The sequence below is a fragment of the Mytilus galloprovincialis genome, chromosome 6 (genome assembly GCF_965363235.1).
Source record: "Mytilus galloprovincialis chromosome 6, xbMytGall1.hap1.1, whole genome shotgun sequence".
NCBI classification, from domain to species: Eukaryota; Metazoa; Mollusca; class Bivalvia; order Mytilida; family Mytilidae; genus Mytilus; species Mytilus galloprovincialis.
The window spans coordinates 43290426-43306937 of record NC_134843.1 but is presented as its reverse complement, the minus strand read 5'-3'; the positions used below and the strand labels follow the sequence as shown (position 1 = coordinate 43306937).

At 29.4% G+C, this 16512-nt stretch overlaps 1 protein-coding gene across 6 annotated transcripts in view; it reads left to right on the top strand.

The window, feature by feature from the left end:
- LOC143079644 (uncharacterized) overlaps positions 1-16512 on the top strand; it is a 43092-nt gene that overhangs the window by 15546 nt on the left and 11034 nt on the right. The window contains exon 1 of one of the 6 annotated variants that reach the window (XM_076255104.1): positions 4318-4429. The exons of 2 other annotated variants lie outside the window; for them this stretch is intronic. The gene's annotated coding sequence lies outside the window, so the exon portion shown is untranslated. Of the gene's footprint in view, positions 1-4317; positions 4430-5476; positions 6406-6755; positions 6903-9865; positions 10073-16512 lie in introns of those variants that run through there. 3 more of the 6 variants (XM_076255102.1, XM_076255099.1, XM_076255103.1) reach the window with 3 other exon arrangements.

The window sequence follows — 16512 nt, the reverse complement described above, 5'->3', positions numbered from 1 at the left end:
TGAATCAAAACTGAATATTTTATGGTGAAAATTTGTAATTTATATATAGCCAGCAGATATTCCTTGAAGCTATATTATATAGTTCAAAAGGACCATCATTTCACAGAGAATTTTAATTAAAGTTTCCATTAAAGAAATTTGAATGATTCATTTTGCAATTTTCAATTTGAGTTCTTAGCAAGTTTGAATATAAATTTAATATATGACTTATATTAATATAAGTTTGAATTTATAAATTTGAATTTCAAGAGAGATGAGAAAATACAGACATTTCAAATGATTTTGATGTTTTTGGTTGTTGTTTTTTTAAACTTTTTTACTTTTCCCATGAACAATATTCAATAATGGGAAAGAAATTTCAAATTGATACTTTATAACTCCAATAAAAGATAACATTTAGTTTATTTGACTAAAGTATATATTTTCTTTTTCCAATAGAAGAGTGGTTTCTCTATTGACAGACTAAATGTGAACTATTTTTCAACTTTCTAAAATAAGATGCAATTTTTTACAAACTTATGTTGCCAGTGAGGTCAAAACTTCTGAATTTTCTGTATGACTCAGTAAGCCTATAACTTAACAATATTCCATAAATCGTTAAACAAATTCAGGATCTAATTGCAGTAAATACTGAATTTTCCACTGGCATTGAAATTTTCAAAGTGTTGCCAGCAACAGCTTGGACAAAATTGATTCTCTAAACAGAAATTGGTCTTCGTCAAATATCGCGTGGAATGGATTATCATGAAACCATTGATATATTAACATCTATCATGTCAAAGAAAAAATAGAAATTCAATAAAATGGTTAAAGTAGAATAATGCCGTGTAACATGTGTCCAAGAAGTCGTCACAGACGTTTTTGAAGAGTTCATGTTGAATTGATTGGTTCAGAGATTCTTCAAGGGATCTCATTGTTCACGTCTCCGTTTTCTAAACATCAATTGTCCTTTATTTGTGTAGCAGTCATTCTCAGGTAAAACAGAAAATTTAATACCTAGATCTAATGCATCTAAATGTCCCTTAACATGCCAGATTTTAATCACCATACTCTATTATACTGGATTCTATTAATGCAAGGGTGCATAGAAATTTGTTGAAAAGTTTGGTGGAAGTTAAAAGTATAATTTGAATATTCAGACAAAGAAGGCTTGATAAAGATTGTTATATTTTTTTTTCAGAGCACTTTGAGTAACTTAATTTGTAGTGCCCATGAAAAAAGATTTTTTTTTTTTAAAAGCTTAAAGAATTTCTAAGAGTTGCTTGTTTGTCATAATGATATCAAAAAGTTAAACTACATCCAAATATTTTTATCTGATAACTAAGTATAGAAATCTTACATGTCAATTCCAAGTTCTAAAGTTCAGTCCAATATAAACCCTTCTTGAACCTTTTCCTTTTCTTATCATATTCTTGGGTGTGATTATTAATCTTAATTTCATGTACAGATTTTGAAATAGTTAATAACAGCAATTAATGGTAAATGCAGAAAGTTTCGTAACACATAAAGAATCTTGACAAAATCTTTGGTGGGAAAAAATATTTAAACATAAGTCAGAATGACTCAAGCTATTTCAAAAGATAGCAAAACTTTTTTCTCATGCTTGGTTCAAAAGTTTTTCAGGGTGTTGGAACTATAGGCTTTGTTGTTAATTATGATAGGCGACTTTGTTTGAGAATTGATATAATAGAACCATAATGAGATCTAATTTGTTCCTTTAACAAAATAATCTTGTATAAATTATTAAGTATAAGATAAGGAAACATCTAGGGTTTCGAGTAATTGCATATCCATGCAGGGTCATTTAAAGTAGATAGTACTTGGAGACATGTCCAGTAATAATTGCACTTTGATTAATGTAAGTTATTTTTTGCATTTTGAAAAATTCATGTAGATAAAGGACTTGAAAAATATGTTTTGTTTTTTTGTTTTTGTAAAGAATAAGCATGCAGTGAAAGTGATTTGTTCAGAAAATAAACAGAATTTTAAGTTTATCAAATTATTATTAAAAGAATGAATGATGAATATAGGTGCATTAGTTCTGAAGAGTTTGTTTTCATAGAAATTTGTATTGAAAGGAATAGGCATTATAATGAATGAAGAAATGTGTGAAGTTTTGTAGAATATAGGTCTTGGAAAATTAGGTTGTTATAATGATAAATTTATGTCAAAAGGTGTGATGAATGAGGAAATTTGTAATAGTCATGGTTATTAAATAGAGGTCTTAGAAAATACAGTTGTTTTAATGCTATTTTGTTTTAGTGCAAATGATACCATCTATGCAGAAACTTTAGAAAGTTTTGAAGAAACTATTAAATGCCCCAAAAATGGTTTTCTCAATGTTTACTTTATTACTAAATGCAGCAAATGCCGTTTCACGCAATACACACATGTAATTTGTAAATAAAGGTTATAGAGATTCCAGGTTTATTTGGTGGATTTGAAATAGTTCTAAACTGTATGAGTCTCAATTGGAACCAATTCAAAGTTCCTGAATTTAAGTTCCAAATTCAATCAGTTTGAAAGTGTTAATATATAATTAAGTTTTCACTACACTGGAAAGATTGTTTGCTTGAAGTACTTGAACATTTTTCCACTTGTGATAAAGTTAAAGGCACCTAACTTTAAGATGATTTAAATAACATTTCCGAAAGTTTAAATTTTATGGACATTTTACTGGTTTCTATAGGTCACGCAAACTGAAGACGTGGCCATGAATAAAAAAAAGATAGAATTGGACTTGAAAGTTATGTACTTTTGTATCTAAATGTAATAAACGCCCAGCATTGAGGAAAAAGTTTAAATGTGACAAATTTGTGTATCCATTAACAAGAGAAGTAATAATATGTGGGTTTCATCCTGAATTGGAAATGAAATTCAATTCCCGAAATAGAAGAAATTTGACTTTTGATTTCACAACTGGTGTAATGAGATCGTCTGTGATAATGACAGAAGTTTCATGTCAAAAGAGAAATGGCTTAGCTCCAGGTAAATTAGCCAGGTAAAAATATCCACTGATGTTTTATACGCCTCAGAAACCTGATGGTATTTGGAGGTTTAAAGATCCTATCATATACTGGTTCCATGAAGCATAACTTTTCATTCCATCTTGTCGAAACAATACTCATGCAAAGTAACAAGAGTATGGACTTAAGGCATCATTTGTGCTGAATAATGGTGCATAATATAAAGGCATTAAGTTTTTTTTTGTATTTTGTCTGACTTGAAATAGGATTCTTCAAAGATCATCAAACAAGTGTCGTCTTTAAGTTGGCATGACACCATCAAAAGTTTTTAGATACTTTATGACCTCCCTTTTGGCAATATATGACATTTATTTGAGCTCTTTGTTCGGAATCTCTAAAGTGATGGAAACAGAGAAGTAGTAAATAAATGTATATTCTAAATGTCTCATATTGTTTGTAATTAGTTGTAACAAATAAAAAGCATGAATGGATAAAAAAATTAGTTTATAGCTGTATGAAAAATGCTAAAAAAGGATAGAGAACTAAAGAGCAAAGTCAGCAATAAAAAAAAGTTCAGGTAAACATTGTATGAAGGATTTTTTTTACTATTTCTATGGTGAATACTTACTATTAAAACAATGTAAATTGGCGGACTTTGTAACAAATATGTGACTTTAATGTCAGAAACTGGAATGTTCCTAAAACTGCAGGTTAACTAAAATTGTAACTAAAAAAGTAGGTAGGTTGCATTGACCTTTTAATTACTATTTAGAACTTAAAAGATATAAAGCAAATAGTAGGTAATTTTATTGACACTTTTTACATAAGTATCTAATCAATTTTCAACATTTTTTTTTTAAGTTTTATTTTGAATAATTAAATTCAATTTATATGTGCATACTTTGCAAACATTTATTGACTGTAATGATGGCAGATGGTTGGATAACTTAAGTGATAAGTACACTGGTATTATGATCAGACATGATCAGAATTATCTCAGGATCCAAAGTACTAACACACATGTCGGTCATCCTATCAGTCAGGTACCCCTAGTCATCAAAATCTTGTCCACTCAGAATGATATATCAATTCTGTCATTAGCCTTGATTATATCATTACATGTAAAACTTGTCAATGTATCTGACTAATTGAAAATATTTAGACGATTTTTCCACTCTTGCAGGGAATGAGAATATTTCGTTACATATGATTATCCTTAAAAAATATTAATGACAACATCAATTTAATCATAAAATTTTCATTTTTACTCATCAAAAATTTAACCTAAAATAGAAGTCATAGGATGTCATTTAAAAATGTTAATTGATTCAATTTTTTCCCATACTATTAGGTAAGAATATATAAGTTTAAAAAAGTGCTAAAGTAACACCTTGTATTCGTTGGGATCTTTTGTCTACATCTGGGTTGTTAATTATGTGTTGAGAAACATGGACAGAATACAGGTAAAACTTTCTCTATAACACCTACTCACTTTTTATGTTACAACCAAATTGAAATGAAAAACAAAATTTATTAACTTAATTAAAAAATCAAAATTGGTAAAAGTGCCTTTTCAAGATAAAATATTCTGTAAACAAATTCTTGCATGGTTGGCTTCATAAAACTTGGGAATTATTTTCACAAAGTCTCTTTCATAATTGTACTTATGAGCTATAATTTGGCTGAAAAACTTGGTAAATGACACCACTTTAATAACCATTTTATAGATATGTTCTTTATGCCTTTTTTATTTCTAAAATTTGTTTAATCTTAACTGGGGCACTTAGCGTAATTTGTTTTGCCAAAAACAGGAATCGAATGATTCAATTTTTTTTTCTTAAATATTATATTACACTGTCAACGGTCCTGGATTCTGTAATTGCCAAATTTTTATTAAGAACTTTTTTTATTTGGGAGAATGCCATTATTTCAACTTTCAATTGTGCAATAACAATAAACATGCATTTTTGCAATTCTTTTAGTTCTTTTGCAACAACCTGTTTGATATCACAGAAACTGTAACATAATATTTTGTAGAATTTTATTAGCTATTTTGTCTATGTGTCATAACGTACACATCCTTAGTGATATGTTGGTGAGGAATTTGAATGAAAATGTAGGGAAACTGTAAGATAGATATAAAGGTAGATTACTATAACTTCACCTGAACTTTTAATTATCTTGGTACCTGCCCAAAGTTCAAAGACTATAAACTAGCTGGCAGGTAAAATAAGTGGTTATCTGTCATTGCAGTCTCTTAGAGTTTTGACTTTGATTTAGTGTTATCTGTGACCAAGCATCAATTACCCATACAGGTACAAACATCTCACCTGTGATTCCACACCTTGATGAATACCTGTCAAGCCTGCTAGCAGGACAGGACCTAATTGGACAATAAGTAATGAGATAATACCAAAGATATATATCTTTGAGAAAAATTGTGTCTCTCTTTGTATGTAATTAAGTGCCCTTCCAGGTGGAGTGAATAACAAGGCCTGGACATACATGCTAATTTGATTATCTCTAAACTGACAATTGATATCTAATCACCTGGAGAAATAATAATTAATGCAAATTGTTTATAATCCAGTTTCAAGTCGGAAAGGAATAAAGTTAATTTGAGAGAAAAGTTTGAGTTGAAGATGTCATTAGTGAATTATTTGGATATCTTGTTTTATGGACGATAACTTTTGTGTGTGCATTCAACAGTCTGCAAAGTATTAACTGTATCAAGTTTTTAATTGACTAGTTCCATATTCGCTTAAAAGATTTAAATAAGGTTTAAAAACTGTCACAAAACAAAAGTACAAACTATAAAGAACCATTGAAAACCTTAAAAGGTTGCAGTTTTAATTTCATTGCTGTGGAATTGATTAACAGTGATAAAAAGTTTTACAAGTGACATTTAACTTCAAATAAACATTTTCTATGTGGTGATGTGAAGACCAGGGAACTAGCTTGACGGCAGAATCAAGATCTTGGCTTTGATAATTAAAGATTTTTACCTGGGGACAATAGATTCTATTTATCAACGGAGTGTTTGGCACAGTCATTCCTTGTTTAAATTGAAAGAAGTTCCATTGTCGTATAGGTGCTATAGACTAAGTGCATAAAGTGGTAAATTGTTTATTGGCCAAACAGCAATTCTCTACCTGAGGAATCAGGCAACAAACTTCTCCGATTTCTATAAATAACATGCTCAGGTAGAGCCAGCCCTCACGGCACCTATTCATAAATTGTCATTACTTTCTGAGACACTTTATAATACACCTGGAACACAGCATCTATTGGTTGACAAGTTTTTACCTGATATCGGAATCACGTTTTAAGGGGATCGGCAAATAAGACATAGGTTCCATATTGATGACTTATGTTTAGCAGACGACAGTCTCATTGTTACCTGTGACAGAGAAACTTTAAAAAACTTTTTCATACTATGGTAAGTTTCTTTTATACAGTTTTTCTCACTTTTTAAACTACATTTCTAGAATTTCTCAAATTTCTCCAAAAATTGATTTTTCTTTAAAAAGTTTTCAATAAAAGAAATGTTAAATTAATAAACCATGTCAAAATTGTTTTGGAAAACTTTTTGTAAAGTATTTATTTAATATTAGCATGAGTTCCACCTGAATGGTCTTAATGCCATAGAGTCCCCATTGAAATGGGACATTAAGAAAAGAAATTACATTGTTTGGTCAGGTAGAAATCTAGCTGTCTTTAAAAAGCCTCAGGTACTAAGGAGATTTGATTCCATTCAAATCAGCACTGTTTGAGTATTGATGAGTTTAAAGTCCTCATATGTCTAGGAATGTATCCGCCCCCTTTTCCTATCATATCAGTCTGATTTCCCAAGCTCTTACCATTTTACCTGTGTGGACAGTACATGAAGTTTTATGACAAAGTTTTTGAAGTTTGACTCTGATGGAACACCAAAAGGTAGAGTGGTTTTCTATTTAAAATCCATAATTAGATAAAACTATATGATTATAAACTTTTTGATGTTCAATTATATTGATTTAAACATTTTGAACTTTTTAAAGAGATGTTGAGAGTTTTGTTTAAATTATCATCTTGGGTTATAAAGTGTCTGATAATACATGCATGGATCCTACATTGTACATATCTTTTCTTTTTTTCAAAACATGTTTTTATAAGAGACGTAATTTGTTTTCCATCCCATTGAAAAATGATCTTTTCTGACGAATATTTCTGTTTATGGTTTATGATGTGGTCGACAACAAAAGACATTGACATTTTGGGATTAAACTTTAAAAGTTCCTGTTAAGGTGACTCACACGAAATAATAATGATTCCTTTATTTACCTTGTTTATAGATGGAATTTCTCAACAACTGCTGTTACTGAATATTATAAAGAATTACTTATTAGAATATGTAGTCAGCTTTACATGCAGAATTCAATTCTCTTGTAATGATAGATATTGATATTTGTGTAGCATTTTATTAAAATTAGATATAAATCATTTTGTAGGCAGTTATTTATTAAAAGTTTTTTTAATAACAAAAGGTGGTCATTTCTGAGAAAGAAAGAAGAAAGAAATTCAATGAATGAAAGAGAAGTTCATTCACATGACTGATATTTGATAGAATGTTTATTATGACAAAGAAATCAAATTACATAATAATGTCTTCTATGCTATTTGTTCAAGGAAAAGACTTTAAGAATTTGTTTTAATTACAGACTGATAATATACAAGGATAATCCTACTTATCTATGTTTTTTTACAATAGCTTTAAATGTCAGTACCGATATTGAATAATAATGTCTTTCTTTATAAGTTGACAAATCCCTTCCTGTAAGTCAACAATTAACAATTTCCTTAATAAACATATTGTTTTTCTTTCTTATACTTATCTATGTGATCTTGTGTACTCTTAATTCAAACTATCACAACAGAAAAAATGAGAGAAAGAAGATCTGGTTTTATAGTTTAAATCTAGGACTAATAGATAAATTCAGTGTATTTTAATAGTCCCAGTTTAAATTGGCAAATGTCAAAGTCTGTTTCATTGTCAAGATGTGTATTGTAAGTTTTTTTCATTCATTCTACTAAAGATTAGTAGTTATATCTTGATATTTAAAAAAAGACTATATTTGTTATTAATAGTTCAGTGGTATTTAAGTGCATTCAGGATATCTTGCATTGTTGACATCTGATTTTTATTTAAAAAGATTGTAGTGTCCACCCATGACTGCCTTTTGTTTTTGATCCTTTTTTTTCTCTGGAAAGAATGCTATTTTTAACTGGGAATTGGAAGGGATTCTTTTAGAAGTGAAAGTTTCACAGGCATTGAAAAAAAGAACTCCAAGTGGAATTTTAATTCTTACACACTATGAGATTTTTGTACAAACTAATGAAATATTTATATGATAATCCAGTTAATTTCACATTTGAAGCCATTATGCTAATCAAATAGTTCACAAGTTGATCAAAAGGCATAGAATTCATGGCTAGTAACTTTAAGCCAACCTTTTTGTAAAAGATTTTAGCAAATGTTGACGATTTTGGGTGGTTTCCAACAATAACTCTGGAAATCAAACTTTATAAAGAGTCATTGATAAGAATTTTAGTGGAGATTTAATTTTGGTCGATCAGAGATTACACATGTTCGATTTTCACGGCTTTTGGCACTGTATAAAATTTGCTTATTTAATGATGCTCACTGGAGCATGTACCCTCAGTACCTATTATTAATATTAAAACCATTATTATCTCGCCAGAAACTTTCTCACAGAGCAACTCTTGTGTTCGTGTCTCCAATTACATAGTCTGACAACCCTGGCTGTATATCAATCTAAATTACCTTTAAAGTTCGGTACAGGATGGTTGGCCGCACCACCAAATACCTGTGTTCATGACGATGAATTCTAACAATTATACTTGTCCCTTTGTCTGACAAGCAACTTATTCAAAGTGCCCAAATAATGGAATAAATCATGTTTGAACAACTTTTCATGAATTTTATTTTATACATTAATAAAACCTGATGCTTTATTGGTGTTGTAAACTTTGCGACAGGTATATTGGATCTTAGTGAAGTTACAGGTGTGCATTTTCTCATTAGTTTTATACAATGAGAGAGTTACAGTTTAAAGATCTTTGTAAAAAGATTTTACATGCAACAGGTAACAAAATTCTTTGACTGCAACTGATGCTGAAGAAAAAAATGGGTAATCTCCCTTTGGTGATGCATATTTTCATTTTTAATTGAATTTTAATGTTCATTTTATAAGATATTCGAAGAAAAAAAAAAGTTTGAAATCAAAAGGATATTTGACCTTAAAGTACGCTTTATGTTAATGTGTTCCTGTTACAGTTTTTTAAATCAACAACCTTTTCTTCATTAAGTCTTACTATTTGTGACTTTTAATGTACTTTTAGTACCAATATATATGAGATACTTTGATGACAAATTTAGAATCTTTAGTATTGAATACAATACATAACAAAAAAAAGTATTTACATCATCTGAAAATGTATTTATATTACTTGTTTACTTCTTATTCTTATTTCCGTAAATTATGTGACAGTTATTTAAAAGGGATATTTACTGATAATTATACCTGATTATTTCTAAAATTGATTTCAAATTTAAACATTTTCTCCTAAACTTATTCACAAGTGCTTCATAAAATTTGACACTTGAGTTAATTCCTATATGAATGTCCCCACTAGGTGCCACAAATTACAATCATTAATATCGTGATATATAAAGAAATGCTGTTTCATATTCTGCGACTTATGTGAATCACTCAAGTGTATCAGGAGACAAACAGGAAAACATTGTTTCTGAGTCATGTCGTTTTGAAAAATGTTGTCTTCGACCTGTATCCGTTCAGATTATTCTCAAGTAGGCGTCTTGTCTTGAGAGTCCGGCTTGTGGTTTTCGAACTTTTTACACAGTTCGACAAGTTTTACAAGGTCTCATGTCATTGAATACTTGCCAAGAATAATGAACTCATCTTTCTGTTAAAATTAAGTAACTGTCATACATATGATGATTGCATATTGGGTGACAAAGGCTGATTTCTGTGGATTCTTGCATCATGCATAATGAAGCCTCTAACAACTCCAGCGGTCACCAGGTATTGGAATTTGTTAACTTTCTAGCATGCCTTGATATTTTGTTTGTTATTTGCTTAGAATTTTATAGAATTTAAGATTAATTCATTAGATTGGATGTGTGACCATTTTTTCCAGGAATTTAATTTTTACAATTATTAATCACTTTCAAAAACCAGTTTACCTTGAGAAAAGAAAGCTCTTTGGACATGTTGAAATGACTTGTTTCCATCTGAGAATATTGCTTCATGATAAAATGGCTAACTTCAGATTTTTTGCTAGTTTGAGATAAATCAATTGCTTATGATCAGGCTCCCTTGTCCTTTCATTGAGGTTACTCTGATAAATTGGGTTGATAAGGTACCTGATACTGAATTACAAAGTTACTTGTTCTAATCTTCTAATCAGTCCTTACAAAGTATGAATTCAGAAATAGTTGATTCCAATGATTCTTCTCAATTCACACCATATCATAAGTACAGATTTTGTGATGTCAAGTGTGAATTCAGAAATTTTTGCTCCTTTAGCGTTGCAATAATGACAAGGACCTGAACTCCTTCATGGTTGCGGGTTGGGTCTTTTTAATATTTGGTGTTTTATATAAGTAAATTGATCAAGAAATTTTGTTTGGGTCATCATGCAGTTGGCTTATTGAATTTATCTGAACTTTAAACTTCATGTTTTAAAAGGTACCATGTAGCACCCATCTCTCCCTTTTAAAAAAAGATAGACTGATATGAGATTAGATTTATTCCAAATTTCGTAATTCTGAATAAATAAGAAAATGGAAAATTTGGATGTAGGATGATGTTAGTCATTTTGTCATAGGAAATTTTAGGCTTTCCCCAAAAAACTAGATGACATTTACACATTGTTGCATGAACAAAACAAGAAATTAATGTTTTACTAACACTAAACACAAAAGTGTGTCGCTTCAGTCAGTCAGTTTGCTATCTTAATTTTTTTACTGTAAATTCATGGCTCATTACTTGTGAAATGAAAAAGGTTGAAATTCAATGATGAATTTTGAATTTAAGCACACAGAATCAAACTTTAATTCTGCTAATTTTAGACATTTATAGAAATGGACTGATTGTTTAAGGCCAATATTGCACCATACATTGAAAAAAATAATATGAGAAATTCTATATTTTTGCATTTTAGACAATGATTTTATTCATGAAGTTCAATATTTCTGATTTTTCTCAGTAGACTGATAACTTATTTTGAATAATGAAAACTAAAGTTAAATAGATAATCAAATTAAATTCTTTATTCATTGAAACAACAAACATTTTTGGTCAGTTAAAAATTTTAAAGTTAAAGAAATAAGAAGACAAATAAGAAGGGGAATTTACATATATAGCACTTTAATTTTTTTTTTACCCCATTGAATATTGTAAATTAGTAATTTATCTTTTTTTGAACATCTTCAAAATGCAATTTGGAAGATGTATTTTAGTCATGGTTTCAAATTGATTTCAAATTTTTTGAAGCAGAAAATTAACTTATTATCCATAATTTTTTTTTTCAAGTTACAAAACTTTTAGATTTTGATGGGTAATTTTGTCAAAAATGAAATGGTAATATAAGTAGAGATTAGTCCTGGCAGGTGATTTTTCTGTTGATCTTAGGAATAGTTATCATTATTCCAACTATCAGAACGGTATCAGTCTATGCTACATGATACAGTCTTTAACTATAAAAGACAGGTGATGGGTAGAACCTCTCTCTGATGGCATCTATTAAACAATTGTCCAATCTTCCCATATTTATCGATGGCAGATGTTTCAATATTTTGTCATGAAAAAGTTTCTTTGGTTTCCATCTTTATCTGCATTTGTTCTGTCATGTTATGTCTTATAAATGATAAGGGTTGGTATATATAAAGGAAATTATAAGTTTATATCGTTGATGATTGGGACATTTTTAGACAATAGCAAAGTTCAATGTGAGGGAGGGAGAACTATGGAGAAATACAGGATTAAATATCATAGGAGGATGGATTTAAGGTAGAGAAAATATAGTTTAATTTAAACATGCATGATTCTTTTGTAAATCAAGTTTTTTTGGGAAAATAAGAATTGCACAATGAACTTCTTTGACTTAGTTTAACATGCATATCTATTGTAAATTGATTTTTTTGTGGTAAAAAACGTAAAAGAACTGCACAATGAATTTCTTTGACTTAGATGTTAAACAAGATAGAAATATTTAATTGTAACAAGATGTTTTGTTTGAAATTGATATTATTGAGAAAAAAAATTTTATGTTGATATTTTAAAAAGATAAGTAGAACTGAAAATTTTCAATTAATAAGATGTAATATTAACATAACTATTTTGAAGTATTTTGAAATCAAACCTAAATCAACAAGTGATTTCACATGATTTTTTTAATGCATGACGTTTTTAATATGACTTTTATAAACACTCAAGATGACCATATATGGAACAGGACCATCTTAGTAATCATTTTTGTAATATATTATCATAATGACATAAAAGTTGATTTTTTGGTAATATTGGGAGAGGTTTATCTACTATCTAAACTAAATTATATTCTGACTCAAAGAAAAAAAAAGCTATTTAACACTTGGTAGATTCTTTGATTAAGATGTAGACCCTCAGGGTCTGTTTGGTATGTCATCTTCATTTATAAAGTGAAAAGAACATTTTTCAAAGATGACTCCAAAATATATAACCAAATATGAAAAAAAAAGATAGATGAAAATTGCTATGTGGCATGAACATGTTAATTAAGTCTGAGGTGTCACCCACTTTTGATTGATAAAGGTACATTTTGATTACAAATTCATTTAGAATTCTGACAGGTGAAATTTCAGTGGAGAATAATTCTTAGGAATGCTGCTTTAATAGACCTGATAATTTATTCGGGTCCTGACAATGCATATTCATAAAATTCTCACAATGAAAGTCAATTTTAAGAACTTCAAAAGAAATACTTGAGATTAGGATCCGAAAGTCCAACAGCGAGTTCAAAGAAGTACTTAAATATAGATTTGGTTTGAGAATTTTTGTGTCTAAGTGACGAAAGACATCTAAGAGGCAATTGTATCAAAGTGTCGCGATTTCCTTTTATGGCTGGGTTGCGAAGAAGATATGTTTAATCTATGAATCGGGGAAATTCTGTAGTTTCTTTTTTAAAAAGTGACTTTTAAAAAGCATTATTATTAAATTACTTTAATAGGATATAGTACCATTTGGAACAAACAGTCCCTTATAATGGAACATCCTTATTTACCACCAAAAATAGAGAAAAAGCAATTAAAGGTACATTAACGATGTTTTCATGTTTTCGGTTCAGGTGACCTGATATGATTTTTTTATTCCCGTGGCGATGTTGAAACTTGATCATTTTGTTAAGTATGAGATTCCAAGCATAATGTTTTTTGTCATGCTTCAGATGTAAAGGTATTCATTAAAGATGAAATAGTAACTCAGGATTTAGATGATAGTATTTTTACCTGGGGATTGAATTCACCTGTGTTTTTGTAAAGCGACCAAACTTGGCAGTATAGTCGTATATATAAATGGCCTGAGGTTTAGGCAGTTTATTGCACAGACATATTCCATATGTTTTTATCTTTTTGCTACTAATGGCACAAAAAGGAAGAGGGAAAATGTGGGGGTATTCTTTTCTTTTGTTAAAAACTAAAATACACTTTCATTAAACTTTTAACGTAAATAAAGTGTTTTAACTCTGAAAAACTTTTTTGCTTTTAAGATCTTAATTGATTTTGCAACTGATTTGTCCTACTTTCCAATAAATATTGTTATAGATAATTTTGTAATAGAAAAAAAAAACAATTCCTGCAGGGGGTATTTACATGTAACTTTGGTTTTGGAGATGTTCCCAAATAAATAAAAATAATGGGAACAAATGAGACATATTTTTGACATAATATTCCATTGTATCACCTCAGTGCCATTTCATGACAGACAACTTGTCTACAGGCATGGAGATTGCTTTAACAAATACCTGGGGCTTCTCAGTCAGCTGATTAATGACTGTTACCTGGATTTTCTTGTTACACCTTTAAAAAAATTGTCTTTGTACTTCAAAGACAGTTTACCTGTTTAACATCAAAGTCTGAAAACATATACATCCAGGCATTCTAACCATCTAATTACTTATTAAGCCTTGTATTCAGATGTTTTACAAGATTGCAAAGGTTCAAAAGATTTTTTAGAGTTGGAAAAGTCAATTAGAGTTAACTCCCTTGTTTCAAAATAATCATTGCATTGTGATAAGAGCATCTATTGATAATTTGTCCAAGATATAAATTATGATAACACTTTTTGTGATTTCATGGATGAAAAAATGATTACATTTTTTTTTCAAAGTTTAGAAGAAAAACAAACAAACTATATAAGAATATTGTGATGAATTTTGAAAACTGTGATAATTTTTGAACACACTAGTTACACAATATTTAGATAAAAAGTACAAATAAACTTCGGGACAAGATAAGATAAATCTTGTACCAAATGCAAACAGAATCAGTTCAAAGTACCATCTGAAAGGGAACCAAATGGCCCCAATCCTGATAACAGGGTACAAGTTTGGTCCTATATTATCACTTAGTATACAGAACTTTGGAACATATCCTGATTAAGCCAAAAACTGATAACTTGGATGTTTATGATATCTGAGGATTGTTTTCTGTAAATTTTATTGGATTCGTTTTCACATGGCTGTATTAGTTAAGGGGTGGATAAGTAGAATGCATTTGGATTCAATTTTTTTTATCAAGGGAACTGATTATAAACTTCTGTGTTCAAATTTTCAAATTTTATTTAGTTCTGACAACTTAAATTTTGAAAAAGCAGCACTACAAAGGATTTTCCTATGTCGAGATTTATTTAGTGAAGATATGATTTTAAAACCTTTTAAAATAAAAATTTCATCAAATTTATTTCAAACCATTTTTTTCTTCCTGGAAGATTACAATTTATGCATGTTTTCCTTTCCATTTAGATGCAGGTTTTGATAATGAAATATTATCCTTAGTAATCTCATAGAGGGAACTTCCTGAAAGCTTTTCAAAATTAAAAAAATAAGTATCATTTTGGGAAATTACCAATTTTACGACTGATTTGATGCATGCACTTAAAGGATTCAGTTTAAATGTACACCATTTGATGCAAATATATGTATAGTAAGTTTATATAAGTTATTGTTCTTAAAAAAGAAAGGAATTTGTTAAAGAAAACATTATATGTTCTTTCAGTAAAATAAATAGTTCCTTTCAGACTTATGAATAAACATTTATGTAAATATTTTGGCATTTTGTGGAAGAAATATTGGCAACACAATACATTATGATTGAACCTTGACCTGGAGCCATCTTAACAAAACAGGCATTCCATAAATTAGATGAATGCCAGCAGGGAGATTGGTGTGACAAGTGACCATTTATGTTGAATGGTCATTCTTCATGGACATGTTTCTCACCTTCGTAAACATATACCTGTAATTACTGTCAAATTTGGTTACACATGACCGATTCATAATGGCACTATTATCCAAAGACTTTTCTGCTTGGTTTTTAACAATTCTTTTCTAATTATCCCACTTTTTGATATAAAGACACTTTATCATTTAATTGATCTCCAGGATTTTCTCGAAACTTGGTATTTAATTGGGTTTCTCAGAGAAAATTGGAACAAGTTTATCACACCTTAGTTGGAGTCCATTTTATTGAAAAACCATAATAAGGGACTGTTGAACTAAGCAAAGAATAAAAAAAATATTGAACTCTTGAAGTTTATGCAAATAAAGTTTCAAAAAGTGACTATGCATATTTTACATTGAATAAAAATTCATATACTTTGCATAAATAATGCCATCATATATGCTTTGTTTATATGGTAAAAAAGTAGAACTCGAACTCTGAAGAATACTCTACTATTCTTCTACCTTAAAGTTTATGATGAATCAGTGAATTGTTCAAGGAGATATTAAATAATATTACCAGAATATGCTATTGTCATATTAATCACCTGATTAAACAAATGATAATTCTCCCTTCAGTCAGGCCCCAATTGTTCAGTTTACCTAACAATTTCTGTAAAGAATTGAAGCATACAAAAGAGATAATATTTTAATGATTAAGTCTTTGATATAGAGATGGAATTACTTTGTGAAAAGGAAATGGCTAACAAGACTGCCTGGGGACAGGTAACAAAAGGTTGTTCACATTCCTTTTGTCTTGTACTTCTTACCTGTAATTTGGCTGTTTAACATGGGAATGTCTTTAAATGGTTGAGACAAACAATTTGTTTCAAGGGAATTCACCTCAAAATTGACTCATTAAATTCATTGGACACCTTTTAAGATTGTTTATCTGCAAAAACAATTTTTTTTATGTGATGTCAGTTTTAGTTGAAATTTGAAAGATAATTAAAAATATTTTTCACTACAATGGAATGAACGGAGA